Genomic DNA, 16,029 nt, shown 5'->3' on the forward strand with positions numbered 1-16,029 from the left:
TCCCCCCCCCCCCCCGGGGTGGGGCACTCTTCATGCTCTTGGAGGGGGTTGGAGGGGCAAGAGCGGGAAGGTGGAGGAGGTGACAGTAGATAAAAGCAAGTTTGATAGCACAGTGGCCTCTGCAGCTGCTTTGGGTAACCAAGGTGTTCGGGGACATTATGTCCTTTCATTTCTATCACGTTTCCTGCCAACAGCGTTCTTGCAAGCTTCTAGGAAATGCAATAAAATAGAGGGATGTGTTTTATCATCAAGATCTAAAGAAGAGCTGCTGAAGGGACGCTTCCGAAGCGCCCGGCTCCAGACAGCCTTCCAGAAGGCCCCACAGACAATGCCAGCAAACATGTCCAGGGGCAAAGATGTCCCAGCCATCCTGGCGGGACTGGGCTCGGCCTTTGCATAGAGGCTGGCGGGGGAGGAGAGAGGCATGATCTCCCCAAGCAAACAATGCCTTTAAAATTTGATCTGGACAAAAGTCAGCCAAGGTCTTTATTCACGTTAATGAAGATGGAAGGCACTAACTGTCCTTGGAAAGCGATGAGTCCAACTTGACCGCGCTTCAAACACGTCCCCAGATTGGTTTCCAACCCGAACAGAGGCGCGTTTCTCCGACACAGCCTCCGACCGCTCCCACAGTGGGAAAGACTGAAGTTGATTCAGGCGGGCCTGGGCTGGGGAGATCGCTGCGCCCCACCCCGGTAGCCGCTAGAGGCCGCCAGCACGCGAATGCGCACGGGCCATTTTAAAAGCTTTGAGAAAACTTTACTGGAGAGATGCTGGGGCACAAATTCTAGGATTATGCTTTGTTTATCTATGCCCCCTCCTCATACATGTGCACACTCTTGAAATTTATCGACAGGATGCTTTTCAAAGGATATAAGGATTGGAAAAAGGGATTTCTGGGTCCAGATGTGAGCCTCGGGAGCCACCTCTGCAACTCTGCAGACTAGACCTTGGCCACCCCTGCCCCAGGCCATGAATTACTACCACCACCCCCAGCTTTAAGACAGCGGGCTCTTCTGCACCACTGCAGGCCTTTTTATATCTGTTTTTGAAAACCTTAGGCTATGCTTTATAAATAAATTTCCCCAGAACTTCTGGGAAACGTTTCCAATGTGTGCTGTCTGCTAGGGTGACCCAAGAAGTTGGTCATGGTTCTGACAGCTGTTCCTGTCCTTCAGGTACTTTAAAGGAGCTGAGATAAATTCGTCTTTGACTTTAAGTTAAGCTCTGAGATTCAGAAGCTTCCAATCTGGTCCTAGTTCTAGTTTGGTCACTAACTATACTAACGTGTCCCCTTGTCAAGCCTGTTTTCTCAACTGCCAATAAATAAATAAGAAAAAAAAAGAATTAAGCCCTAAATCTCCTGAACTTTGCCATGCCATCTTTCCAATACCGACTTTTTCCCCCAGGGAAGGGGCCATAGCCACAGGTAGATGATGTCCTCAAAGAGTTATTGTTTCTCTTAGTTGAGATAGATGCTGATTGCTGAGCAACTATGGACAGAAAGAGCAGCCGGGGCATTTCCAATGTTTTGTCTTCTCAAAAGTCAGGAGGTTGGATGCTATCCTCATTGGAGACTGCCCTCCCTGTCGTTCCTAGTATCTAGTCAGGATAAACCGGTCAGCCCCCAGCCCAAGGCGGGGGACCTTGACCACCATCTACCACTAGGTGGCAGACTCAGTCCATCCGAGAATCTCCGTGCTGTACAGCCTTCCACGCCCGAAACTCCGACTCCCTTTTATCCCTGTCTATTAGGGCTGGGGGTGTGGTTATTTCCAAAAACAAAACTGGAAAACATTTAATTTACTGGTGTAATTCCATTCTTCTCGATGCTCACGCCTCTAGCAATCACAATGCGTTATCTGGATCGGCTTTCGTGTACTATACGTTGATTTTCCCCCCCTCCCCGAGAGATTAAAAAAATTAGCGGAGATAAAAACTAACTTTTAAAGGAAGCACTTTGCAGTTGACNCTCCCCCCCCCCAAAAAAAAAAAACAGCTGAATTACTAAGAAGGGAAAGAAAGGGTGCTCTCATCTTCAAAAAGCAGAACAGCTCTTGCCACACACGGTCGGCCAGCAAAGAGAGTCGAGAATAAACTCATTCATGATCGTCACGGAGGAAAGGGGCTCTTGGGGACCAATATCCAGGGTCAACCAGACTTACTGCTCCTGGCTAAACAGGAGTGGGGGGCCCGAATATGGACTTTTGGAAGGGCTGTGATCTCGGAGTGGGAGGCGGGGAGGGTTGGAAGGAGCGGTTCTTGGCTTCCACTGGGGCGAAGAGAAACCAGTCACCACCGCCACTACGCTCAGACCGCTGCGGCGGCGTTCCCACTTGTTGCGCAGTGCAGGAAACCGGCACGCGCCACACTACTCTGACTCGCAGGAGGCTGCTAACCAGCCTAACTTTGCTGCATAGAATCCACAAACCTCTCCCCACCACCATCACCACACACCCATATACCACCGGTCAAACTATAGCTCTTCCAGCCACCTCGATATTTTACACCAAAAACATCCCTCCTTATGTCAAAGTCAGACAGGCAGCAAAATTCAGGTCTCCTGAGAAGTCAAGTTCAAAGGCGAAAGGGAGCTACCTCCACCCGGGGAACTAGCCTACTTAAGTCCAACCAGGCACACAAACAACTATGCTGCGCCTCCCCCCCCCTCCCTACACCACTCCCCCCCCCACCAGAATTCTTCCCCTGAATTATTTGAATTACGTTTCTCTTTTTATGCCACCATCCTAGCTGGAAAGCAACGTCGTTCTTCTCTATTGACGAGGTCAACTGCAAAGTGCTTCCTTTAAAAGTTAGTTTTTATCTCCGCTAATTTTTTTAATCTCTCGGGGAGGGGGACGCCTCATTGTCATTTCACAATATTTTAAAAATATTTGACTTTTGCCATAGTTTTACCCACCGAGGGGTGGCGCTGCTGCACCACCTCCTCTGAAACTCAAGTTTTTCACAACAAAGTGGGTTTTGAGAGTGGCTACCAGGCAGGGGATAGAGGGAAGGAAGGATTTTGACATCTAGTCATGGCTACCATTTACTCAACCCATGACTGGAACTCTTCAAGAGCTCAGCAAATGACAGCTCAAGAGTTGAGTTCCATTCCTGTCCACTAAAAACAGAATAACAGTCTCTTAAAGAAAACATCAGAGTAAAACCCCTCAAAACTGAGGACAGGAAAAGCACAAATGGAGAATTCCCACTTTTCTGGCTTGTCTCCTCCTTCAAGTCACCTAGTTTTTATGAACAGCATATAGCCTTATTGTTACTATCAACAGACCCTTAAAATCAACCAATGTTCCAGCATGCAGTATTGGAAATGCTTCCAAATAGGATACTGGAAATTTCTATTTATAAACTTGGGGGGTGGGTATTTCCTATCTACAGGTTTCTATTTTGGCCTGAAGACTCAATTGCAGTCATTTTAGCAAGATAATGTCCATCTCCTGGTGCTTTCTGTTCATTTCATTTCTGACCCCAGACACAAATATCTTTTCTTCTTCTTAAAAAAAAGTATATATTTTCAAGCAAGAATGTTATTTCACCTCACTCCTTTGAGCTCATGTTTGCTACCTCCAGGAATAGTGTGTGGACTAGGGCCAGATGAACTTCAACTTGGGCTGCAGATTTACGAGGTTCTGTTCCAGTGCCAAAGGCTCTTGGTAGTAAATACTGAGCAAAATAGATACCTGTCTCCTGATGAATCTTGCCGGCCCTTCTTTTATTTTTTAAAGTTATTTATTAAACACACACACACACACACACACACACACACACCTTGCAAAGAAAAAGGGAAACTGGCAGTCTCTGTAAAGGAAGCCAGTGGCATCGCTCAGAGCCACAAACTGTATTTCTAAACAACCCTTTCCCTGGTTCCCTCTCTCCTGCCCCACTTTTTTTCTTCTTTCTTTTTCTTTTTTCTTTTTGTTTTTCTGAACAGTAAAAATTGCATCTACAGACACTCATTTTACTTAAAAAAAAAAAGTGTTTAAATTTTTCCTCCTGGAAACTATAAAGTGATTGAAAAAAAAACTTCATAAAAGATTAAATCACTTTTCTAGGGGGATGATTGGCTGTCTGAAGCAGTCAGGGACCCTGTAACAACTCTGGACTTTCAGCAACCGGTTTAAGGTCTGGACCTCCACCATCCCCACCACGCAGATAGAAGTGGGCACCACACAGAGGGTCTTCCCCCGCCCCGATTCTTTTAGAAAATCTGTTGGGTTGTGCTCTTGCTTTTCATGGGGGAGTTTTAAAACTCATTGCAACATTAGTTCCATTTTTTCTCCAGGGTTCCAATAGCACAGTATCATAAAAGCAACGCAACCCACAGTTCTCAAGACATTTACCACTGTCACTACATCCGGCAGCGGGGTGGCCCCTTGCTCCTGCTGCACCCCAGCGCAGCCGGTTTCCGAAGCTCCAACTCCCTACCCACTCGCGCCCCAGGCCGCCGTCGCCGCCGCTTCCCCCACTCCTACTCCCTCGAGAAGAGCCACAGGTTGCAGATCCAACCAACCTCGCAATCTATTTTTGCAAAATCACTCACAAAGGTCTCCGTTTTGCGCCCGCTCCTCCCGCCGGGTCCCCCAGCCATAGCCACAAAGTGCCCTTCTCTTCTCCCGGGTCTTGCACGTAGGGAACGCGGGCTGGGGCTCTGTTTGTCTTTCCCTCGCCCAGTGTAAGGACCTTAGGAATCTGAAGTCTGGCGTCCGCTCTACTCAGGCCCACAACTGCCTTTTTACGGAACGTGAAAGATGGGGAAAACGAATATAAAATTTAGGAAAGGGAGGGAACAACCATTGAGAGCCAACACAGAGTCACGCAGCGCCCAAAATACAAACACCGCGGCCGCCAGAAATCCCGCCACCTTCTCGCTCTCCTGGGCTGTCCTGTCAAGGTTCCCTGTGTCCCCGCACACCGAAAGGCGTCGCAGGTGCAAACACGCACCCCTTTCCTACCCACCCCCAACATCCCTGTCCGGCCGTCAGCCTCTCTTCTCCGGATGGGCAAAGGAAGCGCGCAGTGGGTTCCCGACTCCCTTGACTACAACCAAGAAAGATTAATTTTCAAAGTATTAAATACCCCCCGCCCCCCCCCCAAGCTAAACCTTCCAAAACACAGGGGAAGGGGACACCAAAACACTCGTCTCTCCTTAGGAAGATCACGGCTCTGAAAGGAAGTAGTAGACACGATACTTCATCTGGGTTTATGACCAAAAAAAAAAAGAGTGGGGAAAAAAAAAAAAAAAAACCACCCGAGGAGTTCGCTTGTATTTTTCCTCCCAAATCTCGGCTCGGTTGAAAGGCAGGGAATCTTAAGGACTGAGGCCGGTGGAAGGGAGCCAGCGGGGCGAGCAAGCGGGCAGCCTCCCTCCTCGCCTCCCGGAGTTACCCAGAAGGAGAGGAGAGGCGAGGGAAAGGAGGAGGGAGGGAGGGAAAGGGAGGCAGGAGCGAAGGAGCAAGGAAGGCAGTTTGCAAGCCAGAAAAGAGGGAAAAAACACAGCCGCACGAATCCAGCGAGATCACAAGCCGTACGCAAGCAGCAGCCTTTAGAAAGAGCGAGAGCGCGAGCGCGCGTCCTTTCCGCCGTCTGAGGCCAGACAGCCCCCAGACTTGCCCGAATCACCCCCTAAACACTGTCTCGTCCTCTCTGCTCCGGCCGCCCCCTAATTCCCCTCCTTCTCTCCTCCAACCTCCTTTTCAAAAACCAAAACAACATCAGGGAGGGTGGCAAAAGCCTCCCCAAACCGGCCGATTCCCTCAAAGACAACAAAATAATAATAATTATATATAAATCTATATCCTAGAGTGGGAGAGACGTGGGACTAATATTCGGCATTTATTTTAACACCTGACAGCTAGAATAAATAAACATATACATTTACATCAATAGATACACATAGGAAACTTGGAGCCAAAGCATTTGGCAAAAGCGGAAAAAAAAAGAATTAAAAGGTAAAATAATGATCATGAGCAGCGGCGGCGGCAGCGGCACCAGCGGCAACGGCGGCGGCGGCGGCAGCAGCAGCAGCGGCGGCAGCAACAGCAATAATCACCTGGTGTCCGGCCTTTCCTAGAAACTTCTTGCATCACCACTTCTAAGAACCCCAGTTCTAAGAATCAACAGAGCTCAATTCTCGGAATTTGAGCTGCGGACTTTACCACTGCTACGTGGCAGGGGAGGTCTCGGTGTCAGTTCTCTGGGTTTTTTACCTCCTCTGCCCCATAAAATTCCCTCAAAGTCACAACATTTTCCCACTTTCCGGCATATTTTTAAGTTCTTACAGGATAATCGTCTTGGTTATGAATGTTCTGCTTCGAGGCTCGAGTGGACAGAAGGCAGCCCTCCCTCCAGGGCCTCTGCATGATGGTACGGCCTGCTCCGCCGCTGTCACGTGGGCGCCTCCTGTGTGACGTCGGCGTCTTCGCTGTAGCAAAGCTCGGCCTCTGGAATTCTGAGAACTAATTTGCTATTCGGTGACATAAGAGGGGGAGTGCGCTTTGCTTTCCCGGGGTCTGGGGCTAATTCTTCCTCTCTTACCATAAACTCAGCTCCTCGAGCTAAATGCATAAAAGGGAGCGAGAGATTTGAACCACTAGAACAAGTATATTATATATAGTAGGTTTAGAGAGACGAGTAAGAGGAAAAAAACAATAAACACTACAGCTCTCTCCAGCTAATATATTAGGCACCACGAGAAAAATATTTGCCAAGCAGTGTTCGGTGGGTTCATTTGCTTTATTTTTTATTTGGGACTGGGGTGGAGGGTGTTTTTGAGCTTTTTCTTTTTGATGTGATGGCTTGGGATTTCTGGTTGTTGTATTTTGAAGATTTTCGGATTTTTGCCTCTGATTTTTGCCTTTTGCAAGTTTGTGGTGTTACGTAAAGCTTAGGATCCGTCATCGGTTGATTCTTGTTTTGTGTGCGTTCTTTCTCTCCCTATCTAATCGCTCAAGCATTTTAAAGAAGATGTATTATTTCAATACTGATACTATTGAAAGACGCTTACATTTTTAATCATATGTGACAATCCCAATCCCCATTTTCCCCCCTTTGGTGCAATTTCCTTTTCCCCTTGGACTTTTACTGAAGAGAGGCTGTCCTGCACTAGAGAGAAATGCTCCAAGAATTTGTTTTGTTTTGGTTTGTTTCTTTCCAGGATAGCAAGTGGTGGGTTTACTCTGTTATTGTTGACTCTCAGGGAATTTCTTGTTGCAAGAAACGTGTGTATTTGGATATGTGTACGTGTGTGTTCTGCAGAATTCTGTGAGCCAAATACATGTTTGTGTTTTGATTTTCCTTTTTGGGTTAATTCTTTGATTTCTTTCTTTCTTTTTTTCTTTCTTTCTTCCTTCCTTCCCCGCCCCGGGCTTGTTTCAAGGTCGTTGTGAAAAGTCTCTTCAGTCAGTGTTGAAGGGATCAGCCGGAGGGAATTCTAAAGGCCTGCCGTGCCAGTATCACAGATACTGCCTGTATTTAGAACAGACTGTGCTACAACTACAACGCACCGCACGGAGCACAGTCCTCTCAGCTCTGGAGTTGAGAGGAAGAAATATTTCTTTCTCTTTTTCTTTCTTCCTTTGTTTTTAAAGGCAAATGCAGTGCAGAATTATTTCACTGTGGGCCCTGGTTTGTTTGTTCAGAGCTTCCAGTTTCCCTATTTAAATGTTGGTTGGGGTTTTTTCCCCTCCTACTCATCCCTCAATGAGGGAGACTCTTGTTTCTTTTATGTCTCTCTCTTAAAAGAAGGGTGTGAGGGGAAAATAATATTTCAGATTCCTCAAGAATTAACCCAAAATGTTTGGACCAGAAGCAGCTTTCAAAGGTCAGACTGTTCTGAGCTTTGGCTATGAGAGTCCTTCAAGCGACTCATTAAATCACAGATGAGTTCTTAAATGTTCCACAAAATTTCTTCACATATGAATTTCTAATAAAGATTTTTCTCTAAACAGTATAACTAGTGCAACCCCAAATTTGGATCTGTAATGGAGAAGAGAGCAGAGCTTTAAAAGATCGCTGGTTGTTTCCTCGGATATTTGGGATTTCTTTCACTGACAGTCACATAAGAAGTTTCAGATATGGCTGAGAATGCACCCCCCCAAACCCCCCTTCAAAAGGCTGTGTCACAGGTTTTACAACCAGGGGAAGTCCAAAGAGGCTGATTACTTTCCACAAGGGCTGGAGCTTAGGAAATATGTGTAAGTGTCTGTCCCTGTGAAATCTGAATATTTTAATACTTATTGACAGATGGATTACCACAGCCTCTGCAGAAAAGCCTGTGTTGTGAAGGATTTTTGAAAAATATACATAGACCTAATCCTGTCACTGTTGTTGAAATGAACATTTTACCCCCAAAGATACATGACTTTGTCAAGTGCGGATTCATGCTGCCAGAAGACAGAATGTCTGTTTTTTCTTTTCTTTTCTTTTCTTTTCTTTTTTATGAGTCCCCTTCTTTCTTGTTTTAGAGAGTTTTAAATGGATCCCACTGATTTCAAAATGATACCCCAATTTTGCTGAAACGATTTTCTTTGTGTATTTATATATCTGATTTCTATTTTTTATAAGCTGTAAACACTTTCGGGTTTCTCAGATGCAAGTATATATGGCTTAGAATGTGAAGTATATGGCTCTTCTGTATTAATTGGCCCTATAACAGGATTATTTTTGTGATTTGGGGGGGGGGGTCACTTTTGTTGTCAAAATTGTGTCTGCCTCATGCACTGTCCTATGCCCCAATCTTAAACACACAGCTTGTCCCTCCTGTGTTTCCTTTGCCACTCCACTCTTAGCCCCATGGGGGCGCTGCAGAGCAAAGGGAAATCTGTTCCCTCAGGCTGTGGAACCAGCCAGAGTGGGGGCTGGGAAGGAATTCACCCTTCTCCTACCTTGGCCCTCTTCAGTTTTCTGCAGGGAGCCTGAGGAGGGAGAACCCACCAAGCCTGATTTATAGATAATTAACCCCATCACCAGGGACCTCAAACCTCCTCAGCACATTATTTCTGGAACCAAGTGCCAGAGTCCCACATTTCTTTCTTTCTTTCTTTCTTTCTTTCTTTCTTTCTTTCTTTCTTTCTTTCTTTCTTTCTTTCTTTCTTTCTTTTCTTTCTTTCTTTCTTTCTTTCTTTCTTTCTTTCTTTCTTTCTTTCTTTCTTTCTTTTTTTCTTTCTTTCTTTCTTTCTTTTTTTCTTGCCAAATCAATGTGTTTACATTGAAATAAATTGACTAGAACAGAAAGAGACCCATTGAAGAGAGAAAGCCTGAGTGAGCGCACTGGAGAAAGTGAGAGAAAGGATTATTGAAAATATTCTAAAGATAGACACTTACTTTTAGGTGAATCTGTTTCTCTCAAATGAATGGTGACGATAATCGTGCACTCACAATCTCTTCAATTCCTAGGAAAGTAACTTTATCAAATGTTATGCCAATTTAATGTCATCTTGAATGTCCTTCCTTCTCTCTTTCTTGATCTCTCCCCCCATGGGGTCCCAGTTGGCATCACTTCATGGGCCTCCCTCACCCTAGCAGTGCTACATTATAGTAGTAAAGAAATGATTGACTTGAATATTTTCAAATTCTATTTAATCATGCTTAAGAAGCCTTAAAGAGTGATTGGGGTCTCATGAATGTTCCTATAGATTTGGGGACACTATATATCAACTAATACCATGATTAAATGGTTAATGGTTATTAATACTCAGAAAATAGGACTAGACCAGCTTCCTTGCCCCATGGACTGAGCATAGGAATAGGTCCCTGATCACAGCTGCTGTGTAAATATAAGCTTTATTACAAAATAAAATAGCCTGGTCCTAATATTACATCTATTTAAGGAAAGGAACATATTTCACATCCAGTTCCCCTCACAAAACCTCCCTCGCAATTCAATCATAGCTGAAAAGGAACCCGGCCTTGAAATAAACTGTCCTGTCCTCTTTCTAAGGGGGCTTAAAATGGGAAGTGGGTGTCACCTGTCAGGAACTTCTGAAATCCTAGTAGGTCTCTAAGGATTATAGATTTTTGAACTGGAAGGGACCTCCTGATCAATCACTCCTCCAGGCTTCCTTCTTTGCAGAGGGTAGGCTGGCTCCTCACAAGAGGTACCTGTGATTCTGGCAACAACTGAAAATGGGTCTGTGTGGTTTGATGGTCCTGTGTCATTTTAGAAAATCAGGTTGACCTGATGACCTGGGTTTGAAGGTGGGTATCTGGTTTTTTGGCAGAACTGAGGAAAGCAAGTCTACATTGGGTCCTGTGAAAACTGGAAACTGGTTCTCAGAACCAACTCCAGGTAATAAGCATGGGAATCTGGGTGGTCATCTGGGTTTGTTTATGTGTGTAGCCTACAGTGCGATACTTAAAGGGTATCGGAAATTTTATCTGACTTGTTAACTTTCACCTGTTTATTTCGAATCCTTCATTTAAAACTTTTGTAAACAAGCTCCATATAGTATCCTTGGACAAAGAAAGGAGTTTCTTGGTGTTTTAAAGAAATACAGAGGCCTTAGGTTATGTAGCTCAATGGTAGAACTCTTGTGTAGCATGCTCAAGGACCTGGATTCCATTACCAGCACCACCAAAAAAATAAATAAAAATGAAAAATAAATTGAGCAGAAAGTTTTGAGACATAAACAAACAAACAAACAACAACAAAGTAGAGGATGATTTCCAGCCACTACCTTCTGAAAAGGAAGCGTCAACATTTAGTTTTGCCCCACTTGCTGCTGCCTGCTTTGGGGCTTTTTATTATTCTGTTTTCCCCCCTTTAGCAAACCTTTTCAGCCTGGCTCTGAGCTTTCCCCCAAACACTGATTTTTCCACACTTTTTCTCACGTATTTAAAATGGAAATAAATATCTGGAGCTTAAAATAAAGAAGTGATGGAGGTGGGGGCACATGATCATTTGTTTATTGCATTCGATCACTGTTTTGAATAACAGGGTTTTCACTTCCTATGAAACCTTAGCGTGAGGGAATGCAGCAGCTGGACTCAGAGGGATGAGGAGAGGAAGGCACTTGAGTGTTTGTAAACTCTGGGCGGCCCGCCCTCCTGCCCTGCCCGCCCTACCCTGCTGCTGTACTTAGCTGTCTCTACTACCTAAGGCTAGAAGTGGAAAAACTTGATTTGCGTGTTGTGCCTGAAATTTCTCTCTCTCTCTCTCTCTCTCTCTCTCTCTCTCTCTCTCTCTCTCCACACACACACACACACACACACACACACACACACACACACCGCCCTCTGTACACCTGACCATGCACAAGCCTATCTGCAGCAGCTCCATGGCAGGGAAAGCTGGGGAGCGGAAGAATGTGCGGAGGGAGGGCAGCTGGGTACTTTTCCATTCACATCTCCACAGTGGCTTTTCTTGTTTATTTCAACCTCCACCCGCAGGAACCTTTCAGCTGCCTGAAATTCGAGTCATTAAACTGTTCCCTTAGGTCAGACTATAGAGGCTCGGTGCATGTTTCCAACATGTCAGTGTCTATGTAACCTGTATACGTACACACACACACACACACACACACACACACACACACACACAAACCTAACTCTGCGGGTGCACAGAGGGAGAAGGAAAAAACTGGACTTATTGCCAGAAAAACCTTGGTTTCTAATTACAGCTCTGCCTGGAACTTTATATGGGAAATTGAGTAAAGCCACTACTGAAGACTCAGTTTCCTCAGGTGTGTGAAGCAATAACCCAGATGATTTGTAGGGTGCTGGGTGTGCGCAGAGTTCCTAACCTTTACATTTACATAGACTTTTACATAATTTTAGGATGGGGGTGAGAAGGAGCTGTGTGTACATGTGTACAGGGGGTGGAACAAAGGATTAAAATGTGAATTTGTAAGTAAAGAAGGCAGTCGCAGAAACCTCACCTCTATCAATTTTTAACCAATTGTAGACCAAAGTCTGGGATTATGATGAATGAGTCCAAAAGCCGATTGAAGATTTTAAACATTAAGAGTTAGAGGAGGTAGGTACTAAGACCTTGGACCTTTGATCTCCAGCATTGGTAATCAGAAGTGACAGTTCTCAAGTGCCTTTTCTGCCCTATATATATATTTTTTTATTTCCCCCTTCTGTTTGTTTTTGGAAACTGTCCCAGTCAGTGATAGAAGGAGATGACACTTGTAAAGGGGATAGTCTTTAAGCCACTGGGTTCCATGTGAGTGTTGAAAATATTTCATAGCATTAGAAGGAGGGGCAGAAGGAAGAAGAGGGGAAAGAAGGATCTAGAGAGAGATTCCTGGTAAGAAACTAAGAGGTGGTTCAGCCATCTCTGCATTAAAAGTAATTATTTGAAGTCAGAGGAAACAACATATGAAGAGTTTGCCCTTTAAACAAAGAGAGAGGAGGAGACTCCACCTACCAGACCAAACTTGAAAGCAATAAAAGAACACTTTCTATCAATATTTCCTATACATTTTTATTCAATATTCTTCAAAAGAAAGGTCTAAAGTTTCTCAGGCATAATTATCCAATGCCGCAGCATCCTCAGGAAATAATAAAGTGGCTCCTATTTATCAGTAACGACCCTCTACTGTCCCTCCTCCCTTATCATATTTAAATTCTCTAGTATATTGGAACTAAGCACAGTCAGGGTTGAAACCTATTTCTTTCATTCATTGTGAAACTGTTGAGAGTTATGCAAGAACTGGAAGAGCCTTTAGTATTATCCAACCCACTGCTACTGATTTTATATAATTGGAAATTGAGGCCCAGACAGAATTTGCCACATACCCTGTCACCAACAGAGCTAGATCCAGTACTTTAAATGCCTGGGTTCTAAATCCTCTCTGCTTTTCCCATGGTTTACTAGTGGGCAGTCTTCAAAAGAGCCATTTGCTGTGGATTCACATTTGTAGAAGGCCTCAAATTAAGAGTTTTGACAATATCTTCACTGGGTTTATACAGCAATGTTAGTGGCACATGATTGAAAGAAGACCATCATACTCAAATTTTATGTGAATTCCAGTGCAAGACCACAGGGTCCTAGGTTAGTGTGATATAATATGGTCGATAAATATATAATTGTCCTATGAATAATCTCACTATAAAGGTAAGATTTAAAGTATATTTGGCCTAGAAACAATGACAAGCAGAAAGTGTGCCTAGAGCTCGGACCTTGGCTTCTAATGTCATTCTCTAGTGACAACAATCAGGGCTCCTTAGTGAGATGGCTGAGTCTAGGACTGGGGCAGAAGGGATACAAAATGAGAATGGAATATCTTGTAGCACCATGAAGTAAGGAATTGCTTAAAACAAAATGTTTATAGGAGACATTTCAAGGACACACAGGAACTTGAACAATTTTCAATAGCTAAAGCTGGAATAATTTGAGAAAAAAAAAAATATGTTGGCTTATAACCCAAACTAGTGAAACAAACAAACAAACAAAGAAAAAATACACACACACACAAAACACAAGTCTGTACTAATATAAATAAATCATTGAATAAATTAATAAATGAGAGAGAAGAAATAAGTATTCTATGCAGAAGAATTCCAAGTAATTTATGTAGATAATTTGCCATCAAAAAGGGGAAGCATAAATTCCTACTCTTTTTTTTTTTTTTTTTTTTTTGGTGGTGGTACTGGGGATTGAACCCAGGAGCTTTCTACTTCTGAACTATGTCCCCCAGCAACTGCCCCCACTTTTTAAGTTTTTATATTTTCAAACAGCATCTTACCATGTTGCCCAGGCTGGCCTCAAACTTGTGATCCTCCTGCTTCAGCATTCTGAGTCACTGGGATTATAAGCATGTGCCCCAAAATATCTACACTCCAAGTGTGGGCCGCATCTAATACCTTCTTTCCAAAGAGTACAGTATGGAAAGACAATGAGGAGAGAATAACTTAATAGGGAGAATTCTGACAAATCCCATCTCAGCCAGGCAATCAAGGTCAACATCAACAATAATAATTTTATGTACCCTCTATGTGATATAATGTAGTTGTCTTCCCATAATCCTTATATAATCGTAAGAAAAAACATCAGACAAGTCTAGTAAAGGGAGACCCTACAATACTCTTGACCAGCAATTCTCAAAACCATCAAGGTCTTCAGAAACAAAGTCTGAGGAACTGTCACAGTCTACAATAACCTAAGGAGACATGACAGCTTCATGTAACGTAGTATCCTGGATGGGATCACAGAATAGGAACAGACATAAAGTCAACCTAAATAGAACTGAATCAGTGATGAACTTATTAATGATAATGTATCAATGTTGATTCATTAATACAAATGCACTATACTAATTTAAGATGGTAATAATACAAGAAATGGGTACAGGGTTATTTTCTGTACCATCTTCTCAATTCTTCTGTTAATCTAAAACTGTTCTTAAAAATAAAGTCTGTTAGCTGGAAAAATATATACCTACATTTTTGGGGATTTTTCTTTTCATTTTTTCTTTTCTTTTTTTTTTTTTTTCAAAGCCAGAAAACTCTAAAAAGTGACCTAGGCTTTTTTTTCTCTCTTTTTTGTAAGGGAGAACCAGGGATTGAACCCACAGCTGCTTTATCTCTGAGCTACAAATCTCAGCCCTTTTTCCTATATTATTAGAGAGAGTCTCACCGAATTGCTTAGGGCCTTGCTAAATTTCTGAGGCTGGCTTTGAACTTGTGATCCTCCTACCTCAGCCTCCTGAGCCACTGGGATTACAGGTATGCACCACCACATCTAGCTTGATCTAGCCCCCTCTTAAAATTTGAATAGTCCTGCTTCCCACTCAATCATTTTCATAGAATACAGTCAGGGAAATGGGAGACCTTGCTTGAATAATATTTTTGTTTTGTTAAATTGGAAGCACTTTAGTTTCTGAATGCCACCATCTGGATAACACTAGGGAGGCACCAAAGGCCAAATGTCATTATGAGAGTAGATTAATTAAGCCACCTCTTTGATTCACATATTCAACCTTTCTCTGTGTTAAGCCTCCATGGAAACAAGGATCTCTTTGCCACCAGTCCAGAGAGACATATAGAACTAGAGGATTCTTTGTTGAGGCTATAGGAGTCCCAAACTCTTCCCAGAGTGTCTGCTATTTCACTACATAACTCTAGTAGAATTGTGGATTTCATCAGACTTGAAACTCTGGATGTTTACAGAAGAAACATGGACCAGAACCCAAAACTCTATGAAGATTTGCATCTGATCTCATAGACTAAATTCTGAAAGCCTCTATCCTCATCATTCACTTCACCAGTTCTACAGTTGACAAAGGTCCAGGAAAGAATTGATTTGCAAAGACCACTTGGAAAATTAATGGTAGAGTTGATTCCCATCAAGTCCACCCTGAATCATTTTGCTGCAGCATCTGAGGACTGCTATTATATTGATAGACATTATGATTTCAAAAGTGCTTCATTAATTTCTAACCAATTGTCAGTTAACGATTGCTTCTAGTTCTAATGCTACACTTGAGTTTTAAATGTCTCTTTGTTTCTTCCCTTCAGCTTTCCCCACCTCTACCAGCATCTTTGCCAAAGTATTTATGAGATTTTTGAACCAATACTTATATTCACTATGGAAGGTGACATTTAAATAACTGTTGGTGAAATGCAGGGAGATTATTCCTCCTGTGTCAATTAAGATGACTTTTTCAGAGTACTGTTTGATTACATGTACAAAGAATCATAAGATGGTTGCTGGGTCATGCCCTTTGACCCAGTAATTCCATTTCTAGAAATCTATCCTCAAGGCATAATTCAACATGCAAGGGGGAAAAAATAACTTTGGGTGAATAGATGCATCCTAGCATTTATCTAATAGTAAAAATTCTAAGAGCCTACATGTGCCATCATTAGTAGGTTGGGAGAAAGGGTGTTGGCTAAAGAATGCTTAAATAAATTACAATATAACTAATTCTGAAAATTAAAGCTGAAAAATACATATGGTAACATGAAAGTGAAAAGAAGTAGGATGTGTGTGGGTGTGTGTACCTATATACACACATATATACATATATACCTGTTATAGGTATATATATATATATACTGTCTCTT

The 16,029-nt window shown here is 43.1% G+C and overlaps 1 protein-coding gene and 1 long non-coding RNA gene across 7 annotated transcripts in view; one reads left to right on the forward strand and one right to left on the reverse strand.

Moving 5' to 3' along the window:
• The window catches only part of Bcl6 (BCL6 transcription repressor), a 23,375-nt gene extending 17,164 nt beyond the window's left edge, over positions 1–6,211 (reverse strand). Inside the window, exon 1 of the mRNA XM_015499981.2 lies at positions 6,071–6,211. The gene's annotated coding sequence lies outside the window, so the exon portion shown is untranslated. The remainder of the gene's footprint in view (positions 1–6,070) is intronic.
• A 131-nt stretch (positions 6,212–6,342) lies between these two features.
• The window catches only part of LOC107154366, a 126,578-nt gene continuing 116,891 nt past the window's right edge, over positions 6,343–16,029 (forward strand). For 2 of the 6 annotated variants that reach the window (XR_007347944.1, XR_007347946.1), the window contains exons 1-2: positions 6,343–6,738; positions 10,239–10,306. This is a non-coding gene — a long non-coding RNA (uncharacterized LOC107154366). The remainder of the gene's footprint in view (positions 6,739–10,238; positions 10,307–16,029) is intronic. The other 4 variants (XR_007347945.1, XR_007347947.1, XR_007347949.1 and 1 more) reach the window with 3 other exon arrangements.

This window comes from Marmota marmota, unplaced genomic scaffold (assembly GCF_001458135.2).
Source record: "Marmota marmota marmota unplaced genomic scaffold, marMar, whole genome shotgun sequence".
Classification (NCBI taxonomy): Eukaryota; Metazoa; Chordata; class Mammalia; order Rodentia; family Sciuridae; genus Marmota; species Marmota marmota.